Below are 13,435 nucleotides of genomic sequence, written 5' to 3' on the forward strand. Positions count from 1 at the left end.
GTTCCGCAAGGAATCGTATGGCGTATAGACATGCCCTGGCACTCCAGGCGCATCCGTCCTCCCTCGTCCTAAGCTGTGCTCTCGGTACCCACACTAGGCAAGGGTTTGGTAGTCTGGCAGCGTTGGTACTTGGTTTCCCCAAAGCGTTCGAGCGTTCCAACTCTCTGTCATTGGACCTGATTTCACACTACTCGTCAGATCGCGTCACGCTAGAACCGTTCCCAAAGCGGTTCGACGCAGCGTCCTCGGTCCCAGTCGAGGAACTAGGGTTTACATTACGTACCCAATGACAAATAAGGTCTCTCACCTTGTCAACGTGTAGGTACCTTAAACCACATCAGTATCCTTAGAGATGTAGGCGTCTCAGTTCTCAAATGGAAACATCAGCATTGCAGTAATGTCTTGGCCTGCGGTGTTAACCACTCTTGAGATTGCGCTTATCTACATCTACATTTAATATCAAATCATTCAATGCTGTAAAACATAAAAAGGGCTTTCAGACTTCTTTATACTTCTGTAAATGTTCAACAATGACTCCAAACATTTATTTCATAATGATATTTCCCCCCATTTAAATCTCTATATCCAATGAAAGGTTAGATTTTTGTGAATTTTTAAAATAAAATAAAATATCAAACTCTAGTAGTAAATAACAGTAGTATTAAAAATACAAAAAATGTGCTAACCTGCTTAATGATGTGATGATGCTGGTGAGGTATTAGGTATTGAACGAATTGTGTATGTTGGTCAGAGCAAAACTTGACCTCATCTGACTGAAGTGGGAGAATTGTTTTCCTGTCTTTGCTTCAGAGCTGCAGTCTAGACTTCAAGTGTTGTGTGAACGGGAACCAGTCTTCATTAAATTCAACTGTTTAATCAAGCCTTTTAACATGAAGATCATTCAGCTCCAGCTCTGTGAGTTTATTAGCTGATATGAATATATTTACATTGCTTTATAAACTAGTTTTATATGGCTAAACCTAATTATGACATATGTTTATTGATTTATTTGTATCATATATATGTATTTATCTGTTGTCAAGCTTGCAGTTTCAGATCTATGACTGATTTGGGATCCAAATGTGACCATAAACTGTGATCTTGATGAAAATGAGGTTTACTGGAATTCCTGAAAACATCAGATCCTCCGACAGGTGATTCTACGATCAATCCAATATCACATTTTTACACAAGTGATTACATTAAGAAACAAATCTTCAGTGCAGTTTAAAACATCGTCTGGTTTATTAATAATGTGACTGCTGATGAAGTAGGAGTTTATTACTGTATGAACACAGAAACGCCTCCAAAACTCAGCAACAGCACCAGACTGCACTTCAATGGTGAGTTCATTTATTCATTCAGTGATCAAGACACATTATAATGAGTTATCTATAGAGACTGACAGTTGTTACTGTAACTGTGGACCACTTCTTTCCCAGAATCAGCTCAACTAACTGAAGTGTCACAATCACACAGTGCTGGAGTTTATTGAATTAAATGTACATTAGTGTAACAAAAAAAATATTATTATGTTATTTTCTGTAGGCAGGCGAAGTTTTTAATTACGTAGTCTTCTGGTTATTTTATTTATCCATATATATTTTTACAATTTAAAACAAGAATAATATGCTGTTAGTAAATATTAAATCTGAATTCTGTTCATTTCTTAGTTTTGCTGTTGGAAAAACTCATTTTTCATAATGCTGATCTACAGACAAATAGTAATATATCAGCCTCAAGATCAAAAAACTAATTGCAATGAGATAAATGTGAAGAAATAGCTTTATTGCTTTAATGTCACAGTAAGATTTAACTGAGGATTCAACCCATCATCCAACAAAATATTGTAGGTTTTTGTTTAGATTCATTTAAATCAGCAGCAGCTGAATGTTGTTGTTGTTGCTCTTCCAGTTCACTGATGTGTAAAGTATTCAGCAAGCAAAGAGCACCTGTGTAACTATATAAAATGTTATTAAAAATACGTTTTTGTTCAAGAACATCTTATGCAAGGCAACCCGAACCCCCAACTGCTCCCCGGGCACCACAAAATTAATGGCCCACTGCTCTGGTGTGTGTGTTTACGGTGTGTGTGTGTTCACTGCTGTGTGTGTGCACTTTGGAGTGGGTTAAATGCAGAGCACGAATTCCGAGCCATGGGTCACCATAACTTTGGCTGTATGTCATTTCACTTTCTGTTTGGACATATTTTGAGGTCCTGGCTACAATGATTTTAAATATAATTGGTAAATGGTCTGTATCAAGCTTTACTAAATATTGACATCGTCACAGAATACTCAAAAGATAGAAGACATCGGAAAGATCCAAGTGCAGTTAAATGATCCAAAACAGGGCAAAATACACAATAACACAAAGTAATCCAGAATGCAAACGCAGCAAAAACACTCAGGAATCAGTGTAAACAAAAACCAACAACACTTCAGCAACCAAAGACAGAACAGAACATGGGGCTGCTTCCGAAAGCTCTAAAATACTGCCTTCGGAGAAACGTATCCCAAGGTAGGAAAGGCATCAAGGCACATCCAAATCCAAAGTTAGCTTCACTTCCTGTCTCATGAGATACCTTCTTCTGATCGAATTTTGAAGGCAGAATAAAATGTGTCCTTCGCTGCCTTGATATCCCACAATCCGTGCATTCCATCATTCCGTGATGGTTGAGCTAAAAATAAAGATGCTGTCTGAAGGCTGCATTTGGTGGTCAGTTTGTGTGTAAATGTATATTTTTGACTAATCTTTTGCACTTTAGATGGTAATTCTTTGTTTGTTTGTTTGTTTGTTTGTTTGTAAATGTCCTGGCATGAGTTACAGCTTCTAGACCAATGACTTGCTTAAACAGAATCAGAATGAGCTTTATTGCCAGGTATGTTTACACATACAAGGAATTTGTTTTAGTGACAGAAGCTCCACAGTGTCACAGAATGACAGTGACAAGACAGGACACAGATGAATAAGAAGAATATAAAACACATACTAAATATACAATGTACAAAAAAAGCAAAAACACAAAATATAATATAGACAATTATGATGTACAGGTATGTGTGCACATTTGAAATGTAAACAAGTCTGGTGTTAAAAATGTATACGTATATAGTGTTGTTGTGTTCCAAGGATTATTGTTAAGTGTTCATGAGATGGATTGTCTGAGGGAAGAAAATGTTTCAGTGTCTGTCTGTTCTGGTGCTCAGAGCTCTGTAGCATAGACCAGAAGGCGACAGTTCAAAGAGGGCGTGGCTAGATGTGAGGGGTTCCAGAGTGATTTTACTGGCCTTTTTGATCACTCTGGATGAGTACAGTTCTTTGAGAGAAGGGAGGGTTCGCTCAGCAGTCTTTTTTTTTGGACTACCCTCTGTAGTCGTCTGAGGTCAGATTTGTAGCTGAAGCTGAACCAGACAGTTATAGAAGTGCAGAGGACAGATTCAGTGATGGTGGGAGTTAGAACTGGCTTCAGCAGCTCCTGTGGCAGGTTGAAACTTCCTCAGCTGGTGAAGTCAGGCTTTTTTTCACAGTGGAGTCTATGTGATTGGCCCACTTTTAGGTCCTGGGAGATGGTGGTTGCCCAGGAACCTGAATGACTCCACTGTCAGTACAGTGCTTGTCCATGATGGTTAGTGGGGGAGTGCAGGGAAGTTTCTCCTGAAGTCCACATCAATCCCACAGTTTTTGACCATGTTTGAGCTCCAGGTTTGTTTAAGACTGCACCAGACCAGCCCAGCTCTTTAACCTCCTGTCTGTAAGCAGAAAAACCTCTTCACCATCCTGGATGAGGCCGAAAGGGACTGTGGTGTACATCATCTCCGGTCTTCGAGATTCTCCACACGGAACCCCCGCTTCTCTCCCCTCCGCGAGATGGAACGCGACGCTGTGATCGTCGGAGACTCCATCGTACGACACGTCCGTGCTACGTTTAGCCGAAGGTAAGTGCAACACTCACTTGTTTCCCTGGTGCCGTGTTCTCGATGTTTCTGCGCAGTATACCCCGCGATCCTGAAGGCCGACGAGGCCACAGAGCGGTCGTGCTTCCGCCGGGGTTAACGACACCACGCAGCGCCGACGGAGACGCTGAAGAGGGACTTCAGGAGCCTGATCGAGACGGTTCGCAGCACGACGCCGCGGCGACGATCATCGTGTCAGGACACTGCCCAGTATCGACGAGGACACGAAAGGAGTCAGTAGACTTTTTGCTCTCTAAATGAATGGTTAATTGTCATGGTGTAAAGAACACAAACTGCTCTTTGTTAATAATTGGAATCTTTCTGGGAGTTGACCTAGGCTTTTTTTTCGCGCTGATGGCCTGCACCCCAGCAGAGCGAGCAGAAATCTGTCGGACAAACATCTCCAGGGACTCTATGATCCATGCGACTAGTAAGCCAAGTCTCAACTAATGTATGATGGCTTTGTTCTTACCCGCTTAAATGTTTTAGAAGTACTTGCCGCTGTTCCAATCTATTAAAGACTTGGGGTGTCTGTTCCTCGAATATTGAGGTCAAATATAAATTTATGTAGGATTAGAAAAAATCTGAATCGTAATTAAAACATGAAAAAACTTACATAAATGAACAAAAACAATTTTAAAGTTTGGGCTCATAAACATAAGACACTCACACCCAAAGCAGTTATTGTAAATGAAATGATCACCAGATAAAATAGTTTGGATGGTACTTCTGTTGACTGAAACCTGGCTCAAAAACCAATGATTATATTGTGGTTCTAAATGAGGTTACTCCACCAAAACTACTGTTAATAACATGAGCCCCCGTTCCAGGGACTGGTCGTGGGGGAGGTGTTTGCAACAATATATAGTGATATTCTCAATGTTACCCAGAAAAACAGTATACAGGTTTTAAATCATTTGCAATACTTATGATTAATGTTCCAACACTGTCAGCTATCAAACGAAATCGTATCGTATCTCTTTGCTCTGGCTACGGGGTATGACCACCAGGTCCATAGACAAATACCTAAAGAATTTGGAGATTTCCTCTCAGACCTGTTGGTACCGCTGAATAAAGCGCATAATTTTCGTAGATTTTAACATCATATTATATACAATGATGCATTAGGACTGCGTTTACTAACTTATTAAACTGTTTTGGAGTAAGCAAATTGGGTCCCCGGCCCACTCATCGTTTTAATCATACGCTAGATTTAATTAATATCGCATGGAATTCGTCTTACTGACATAGTTCTCTTACTCAAGTGATGATGTTACTGACCATTCCTTGTAATCGTGCATTTTGCTTATTGATTATGTTTCGACCGCAGCCATAACACATCGGAGGAACATAGACAACACAGCTCGTATAATAGGGAATTTTTAACAAAATGATATACATAAACGATGAGAGAATCGGGGGGGGTAAGACACACAATAGGCACACAGACCGCCTGGCGAACACCCTCGCCGCCCCACAGATTTGGCTGCTTGACTTCTTTGCCAAACATACAGGATCCACATGTGCCAGTCAATCAGTCCCTAAAAACAAAGACAGAACATACTCCGCCCTCTAGAGGACAAAGATCAAAACTTAAAGCAAACGAATCACAAATACATGAATTGTACCTACCATTCACCCCCCGACAAAGTGAACTCTTCCCTTTTCATTACCTCTCTATTCCTATGTGCCCTAATTCACCTCCAGTCGGACAAGGGCATCAGCCACCACATTATCCTTCCCTCAACGTGGGTGTTGATATCGAGGTCATAATGGTTTGTAACGCAAACTCCAACGCATAAGACGCTGATTTTCGTGGTTGCGCATTGAATTAAAAACAAAAAATGTGATTGTGATCACAATTAACAACAACAATAGGATGAGAGCAAGTCAAATAGACCTCGAAATGACAGATGGCGCGGACTAAAGAGCCAAAGCCCTCCTTCTCAATAGTAGAATAATTCCTTTGGTGCAGCAACAAACTTTTTGAAAAAGTAACAGACAGGGTGTTTCTACTTCATCATAACAGCCTCTTGCTGAAGAACCCGCTCCCGCTCCCGCACCCACGTCACTCGCCATCCACTGCAAGACTGAAAGTCCTTATTGTAAATGTCCGGTGCCACCAACACAGGTGCATGAAATCAACAAGAATTTATACATTCTCAACAAGCACTCCTGAAAAACAACGATTCTGAACCAGTGAAACACCGCCTTATACTTAGCAAATTCGGTCGGGGTAGAAACCACAAGTTCAAATTTTTTACAGAACGCTCGATAATACCCGACCATCCCTAAAAAACGGCACAGTTGTTTTCGATCCCCAGGTGGTGGAAATTTCACAAATTGCGGAAACCTTTGCCGCAACTGACTAACCTTGCCCCCCTCCGATCACGTGACCTAAATAAAATTAGGTTTCGCTTTACCGAATTCACATTTCCTTAAATTTACAGTTCGCTTTGCAGATCTGCCAAAACGAGAAACGACCTCCCAAGCAAGTTCCAAATGCTGATCCCAGGAAGAACTGTATAATACTAAATCGGCCCAAATAGGGCTTCACAACCAGATACGCCGGCTAGAACATAATTCACGAGTCTTCTGGAATGTGCTATACGCATTTCGGCATTCCCGAAAGCCATTACCCTGCTTAATTAAGTAACGCATCATGAGTTGACGAACGCTGAAATCCACCTTAAATCACGATCCTTAACGGTCACTGCCAGTATCCCTTGAACATATCATTTTTTGAAAAACTACGTAAGTGGAACATACATACGATCTACACAGTCCATCTACTCTCGGCAATGATAACAATCAGCCTTGGTTACAGCATTTACCCTCTCCGGTAGTCCAGTGCAGAATCTATAACTACCATCAACTTCCCCCCCCAGCAAAACAGGTGAAACTCCAGGGACTCATGACATAGGCTCTGCCATTGGATTCTCTAGCATATACTGAACTTCTTTATTCAAAAGAGATCTTTTATTTGGATTAACACGATATGGATTTGCTTTATGGTTCGAATTGTTTAAATCCCACAGCTATATTCGTGCTCTAATACCCGACGTTTGAGTAGGAAATGTCACTAAACAAATCCAGAGAAGTTCTTCACTAAGTCCAAGATGGTCAGTTTGTTTGGCCCCGCAGATCAATGGGATAATTGACACGAACAAGGTTAGTAACACTTCAGAGTTTCTCACCGGCCCTCCAACTACACATCTAGAAGGTCCCACCCTCTTCATACAACGGTTCATGTTACGTCCAAGCCTACAGATGCAGTCCGGGTCAGGCTGTTTGAAATTGCTGGGAGAACACACATTTCATAGACTTCTCACTACTCGAGCTCCTCTCGGATAGCCTCTTAGCTCATAGGAACAGGACAACACTTTAGAAGTTTTTTACGGCAATCTGGGAGATGAATAACAATCATCACGGTCGGCACAGTTTTCTTTTCCACTACATAATGACGGCACTATAACCGGGCCCCCCCCCACCCCCCACCCCTCCCCCGGGCTTGCAGCGACCCGCTGCCCCGCACATAGTAACAAAACCAGCACTTTGTCACCCACACCCGGTTCTAAGCTTCGGTCTCTAGCTTTTCTATATCATAACCATACCTTGCATTTTTACCTTGTGCGTTCTTGCTCAAGATTTTGTTTAGCCAATTCACGACCGAAGACCCTAATGAAGACGGGTAAGAAAATCATTAACATACTCCGGAAGAGATTTACATTTTTTGATCGGTATAGCCAACTTTCTTTCAGAGACTGGTCAATGGTCCCCGCGGAGTATGGCCAAAGACTAAATATCATGCGGGACTAAAGCCGCGTGATTCCTGCACTAACCTACCTCACGTTAAGCAAAACGGAGCCATGGAATTCCCTCCTCTGTCCAATCACGTTCTGCTCAAAACAGTAAAGCGTACGCAGCAGTAGATTTCATTCATTCAACGGTCTGGTGTGAAACCTTTCTAATGCGCCCTGACTCTCAGGATGAATAAGCAGATAAAAAAAACATGTTTAATGTGGAGAACGTTTGAGCACTCAGCGAAAACATACGAGTATGTAAAATTAGGTACCAGGGATCAGCAAACAAAAATCTAACTACTTTCGGTAAACCGAACATTGTAAAGAACTTAACGAGTGCTTTAGATATCGTTTTCGCCGTATAGTAACGTAAAGGTACCCGCCTCAGGAAAACGTGTAGTCACGCACATTATGGTCATCAGCAAGTAGTTACACCAGACTTTGAACTAGGAAAAGGGCCCAACACAATCAATGATTATGTGTTCAAAAGGTTCAGCCCACCACAGGAACTGGAAACAACAGGAGCAGGCGGGAATAGTTTGATTAGGCTTTCCAACCATTTGACAATTATGGCATTTTGACAATAGCGGGACACAGCTTTCTTTCTTCAAAAAACCGGGCCAGTAAAAGTTACGCAAAACTCGATTGTATGTTTTCTTACAACCAAATGACCAGCCGTATCCAGCCATGAGCCACTACTTAAGATCATGTCTCGATAACCGAACTGGAATCACAATTTGATCATCAACCATCCAGATATCAGACGAGTTAGAAGGCACCCCTTTCTCCCCACTTCTCATCAATATCCCATCTCTGAGAAAGTAACCCTGGGTTGCCATTTCCCAACGTCTGCTCTGTATGAACCACTTCAAATAATGACGCAAGCGTATGGATCTGACCTTTGAGTGGCAATTAATTTAATCAGAAGACAGAGATGAATCACCAAGATGTTCCAAAAACTTTTCAGCACACTCCGAGGAATGCAGATTTAATTCCCCTGTGGAGCAACAGAAGACAACTTGGTTAACTCAGGCTTTTCATTTTTCAAACCATGTACCACACTCAACCACTCAACCTCGGTCTGAGATGTTGAATATCAGGTTTTAACCATAGAGCGTGTAACCGCCAGGCTGAAAACACATCAGGGTGCTTTACGCACACTCATCAGTAGTAGCAACGAGAGGTGACTTTACAACTTCAGGTGGCACATTTATAACAACTCCACATACTGTACCTCCAGCTAAATCATTTCCCAGGATGAAAGTTAACTTCAGAATGGGCAAAGAACGAACGAACACCTACTACCAAGTTCCAGACACCAAGTCAGATTTCAAGTGAACACGGTGTAATGAAACTATCAGAACTCCCAGTTCAAAACCCTCGAACGAGAAAGCAAAAGTAGCAAAAGTACCGGGTAGCAGTCTTCTCAGGACAATGGTAATGATCCCCATCCACGATTTCGTAACTCTATTTTGCTATATAGCTTTGGCATTATCGTTCGGGCAGAAACTATTGTTTCCAGCCACCTAAAGAACAGATTCGCAATAACCTGCCTGATGTTATCCTCAATGCTCTTGTGTACCATAAATACGCATGAACTAGACAAAATGAATGGCAACATGGGCACATGAGCTTCTAATACATTAGAAGCTGTTGCCCCCATCAAATTGAAAAAGGTTAGAGAAAAAACGTACTGTTGCCATGGTTACCACAGTATACCCCTCACCCTCGCTCTCGTTATACTAGATGAGTCTTTAAACTTTGATAAACAAATATCCTCTGTAATAAGCTCTAGTTTTTATCAACTTCGTCTGCTGTCGAAAGTCAAACCCTTCCTTAACCATAAAACTCTTGAGATGGCTGTTAATGCCTTTATCTCCTCACGCTACTGCAATTCACTTTACTGCAGTATTTCGAAAACTCAAATTGTCCGGCTCCAATTCGTGCAAAATGCTGCTGCAAGATTCCTCTCAAATAGTCGAAAAAGTGACCATATCACCCCAATTCTGAGATCTCTTCATTGGTTACCCATTAATTTCAGAATTTATTTTAAAATCCTTTTAATTGTGTATATAAATCTCTATGTAGCCATGCACCAAGCTACCTATCTGGAATTGCCTACAACCATATATACTCGCAGAGGGGGATCGAGCATTCGCTGTGGTTGGGCCTCGGCTGTGGAATAATTTGCCCCTAGAAGGTTAGGATAGCCCCTTCCGTGATTTCTTTTAAGTCACTTTTAAAAATGCACCTGTTTTCCTTGGCCTATAATTAAGGTTGGTCAGTTTTACTATTTCTTTACCTAAGTCTGATACTGCCATTTCTGTTTTTTTTTTTTTTTTTTTTTTTTATTGATGACTCTGATAGCGTTCTGCCATTTCTGTTTTCTTATTTTCTAATTTAAGTCCGACAATGTTCTTGCTACTCCTGTTTAAGGCTGCTCTTATATTTGCTGCATCTGTGCTGTGCGGTTATGCATGGTATTGTTGTTTTAATCTTGTAGTTCTGTAAAGCACTTTTGGTCAGTCAGTGGCTGCTATAAAATGTGCTATATAAAAGAAAATGAACTTGAATGGTACAATAAAAAGTCAGATTTTTTGTTTGTATGGTTTTTCACATCTTTTTAGAGAACTGGTATCAATCTCAGACAGGTTTGGTCAATAGTTTGCCAGGTCTTCTTAGGTAAATGGAAACCCTACTTAAAGAGGTTGTTCCAAGTTATTAAGCAAGTCACAGTTATCATGAAATATGGTGGAAAAAAAAAAAAAGAGTTTTCCTCTTAAAACTTATTGACAAAGCTGCTTGAGACAAACTTTTAGTAAGGATAGAGACAGAAGTCCTTTAAGCTAAGAGTAAGGGCGGGGTTGACCTCGTAGCTATGGATGATGTCAGCATGGCGTTACTAAACTATGCACGTGATTGGCTGATAGTCTCTGTCAGAGATTTATACATAATACTGGAGAGCGCAATATTATGTTGCCATATTCAAATAAAGGTTTGAAAATAAGTGTTAATTGCCACATTCAAATAAAGATTTTAAAATGCAGGCTAAGTGTCACTAAATAAACAAGTAGCCTATATGTTCAGCTAATTGTCAGCCTCTTTCATGTGTGCTTCTCGTAAACAGTTAGTGGATATGCATATAAACAGCCTTTTAATTAACAGAGTAGAATAATCCTGGCTGATAGTCATGCAAACAAAAAAGAAAACCTTGGTCTTAGTGACTTAGGAGTCCTCTTTACTGCTCCTGACGCTTCACAGATTTAGGAGCTACTTTTAGTGCTAAAACACTTTGTGAAATACTCTTATAGCAAAGATTTAGGAGTCCTAAATTTAGGACTGACACCCCCATTATTTGTAAGATTTTCTCCTAAATCGCAAGTTATGATCTACTTTTATCCTTAAGATGTTTTGTGAATACGGGCCCAGGTCAACACACAGAAGTATAGAAATTCTACACTGATATAAAAAAAAAACTGCACTGGTAACAGATTAGATTGGAATTGGCAGACATTACCTGTATCTACTCCTGAGCCTTTAGTCATGTGGGTCCAGGAAGGCTACTTATATGTCTGGATGCCGCTGCACAAATCTTTCAACCATGGGAAATGAAGCTTCAGCATATCCTCACGTCCAGGACAGCAGAATGGGCAGGATGACCTGAACACCAAACAAACTGAAATCAATTTAAATGTTTAAGTCCTTCTTGCCTGAGTGATGCTGAAACAACCAGGTATACTTTTTCAGCCAGGATTCACTGCTTCCTATGGAACAGTCTTCATGATGAATGATCTCTTGATCCTGGATCCTTGCTGCCATCCACTTGGAGATGATTTGGATGATATGTGGTTTTGTCTAAAGGTTAATGAATCAACATTACAAAAATACTGATAGCAGCACTATTGATCCTGTAGCTTATATCATTCTTTTCAGTACTGAACAAGTCAGGAACTAAATTAGTACAAGTTTTTGAAACCCGTCTCTATTTGTATTAGTTGTCTTGTTGCTGCTGTCCAGACTGTCTCTCCACCTGATGATTAAAAAAAAAAAAGTATGTTAGTTTTAAAGCAATGAATAAAACATTTAAACTACTAGGTGGCAACAAATGAATATCTTTTCTTGTAAGCAACTCACTGAATCATTGACTCAACTGGTGGCAGTCAGGACCTAAAAAAGGTGAACCATTTGTTTATTAAAGATTTGTTGAATCAGATCTATTTGAGAATGAAACTAGCATAAAAAGCATGCATGTGAAAAACACCATTAACACCAATAATGAGCAGATGACAGAATATACAGGCCTGTCACTTGAGGGAGAAAAGGGGTAAATTATTAATCCCACATACACTGACCATTATTTGGGCAGCCTCGGTCTAATCAACGTTCAACTTTATACAGCGGTTTATATTCAAGTTCACAATATGGCTATGGTGAGCATCATCAAGCGCAAGCGGCAGACATTCAAACAAACTAATTAACATTACTACGGTTTAAGTTTAAAGAATTAGAAAGTGAATACTGTATAGTTTATCGTGTTAAATGTCAAATATTTTAAAAAAAGGTATAAAATTGTATCTCAAGACTTAGTTAACGTTATCTTAGTCTCTGAGACTGCTCGTGAGCTAATTAACCAAACAGAGCATTTTATTTATTAAACTGAATAAGAAAACCTACAAAAATAAAAAACACTACTCCTCTTTGGTGACATCTAACGTTATATGAGTAAAAACTATGAATACAAGTAGATTTATCGCGGAGCTAATTAACCTTTTGTTCCTCCATGTCCGTCCGTTCCTTTTCTCCTATTTTTATTTGGTCTTCTTTCGGGGCAAAGGAGATTGTCCTGTCCAATGATTACATTGATTCCCTCTTTTCTCCAAACGCGTTTATCTCGTGAATTGCCTCTACAGTCACTACGTTTATTAATTCGTCATGTTTTTCAGAACCCCGAATGACACTTAGATCGGCCCCAGTGTCTACTTTAAACATTGTGCCATCATACGTTTTGTATAATCTATTATTAACTTCTTTCGTTTTTAACAGAGCACTTTTCAGGGGAGCCGCGAGTTCCTATGGCTCGACTGTGTCCGGGTTTTTCTTATTACCCCTCTTTCTCTTTACCTTGGTCTCTTCTGCCCTCTTTTGGTCACTCTTTGGGAGGGCTCTGAGCTCTCACTCTGCCTATTCTGGCCGGCGTTTTAGCCCTTTTTCCCTTTCTGCCATGATTTGTGTTCTCTCTTCAGGCTGACATTTTTTTTTTTTTCCCATATTTTCAGGACTAATATATCCTCCTTTCTCTCTAACTCTTTCCCTGCTGTTCTGCCCTGGGCCTGGACTGCTCTCTAATCTTTCTTTCCACCCGCGATTCTGATTTCTGGGATTGTTTCTTCCTTCCCCTCTCTTCCACTTTTGTTCTGTTCTACGTTCATATTGTGGTGAGGGTCTATTTTCTGTCTCGTATCGACTATTTGGCTTTCTCTCACGGCCCATTCGCCTAGGTTGTCTGTCTTACGGTCATAACTAATCAGAGCCCTTTCTAATTCTTCCGCGGATGTTTCTGGGCCATATAAAAGAAAATTATTTGGCTCCTAATAGAGCATTCTTTTTCACTCCCTGAAAAATATGTTTTTCAAAATTCCTCTCTACACACACTTTTGCGCTACTTTCCTGACATGC

This window comes from Cyprinus carpio, chromosome A22, assembly GCF_018340385.1.
Source record: "Cyprinus carpio isolate SPL01 chromosome A22, ASM1834038v1, whole genome shotgun sequence".
Taxonomy (NCBI): Eukaryota; Metazoa; Chordata; class Actinopteri; order Cypriniformes; family Cyprinidae; genus Cyprinus; species Cyprinus carpio.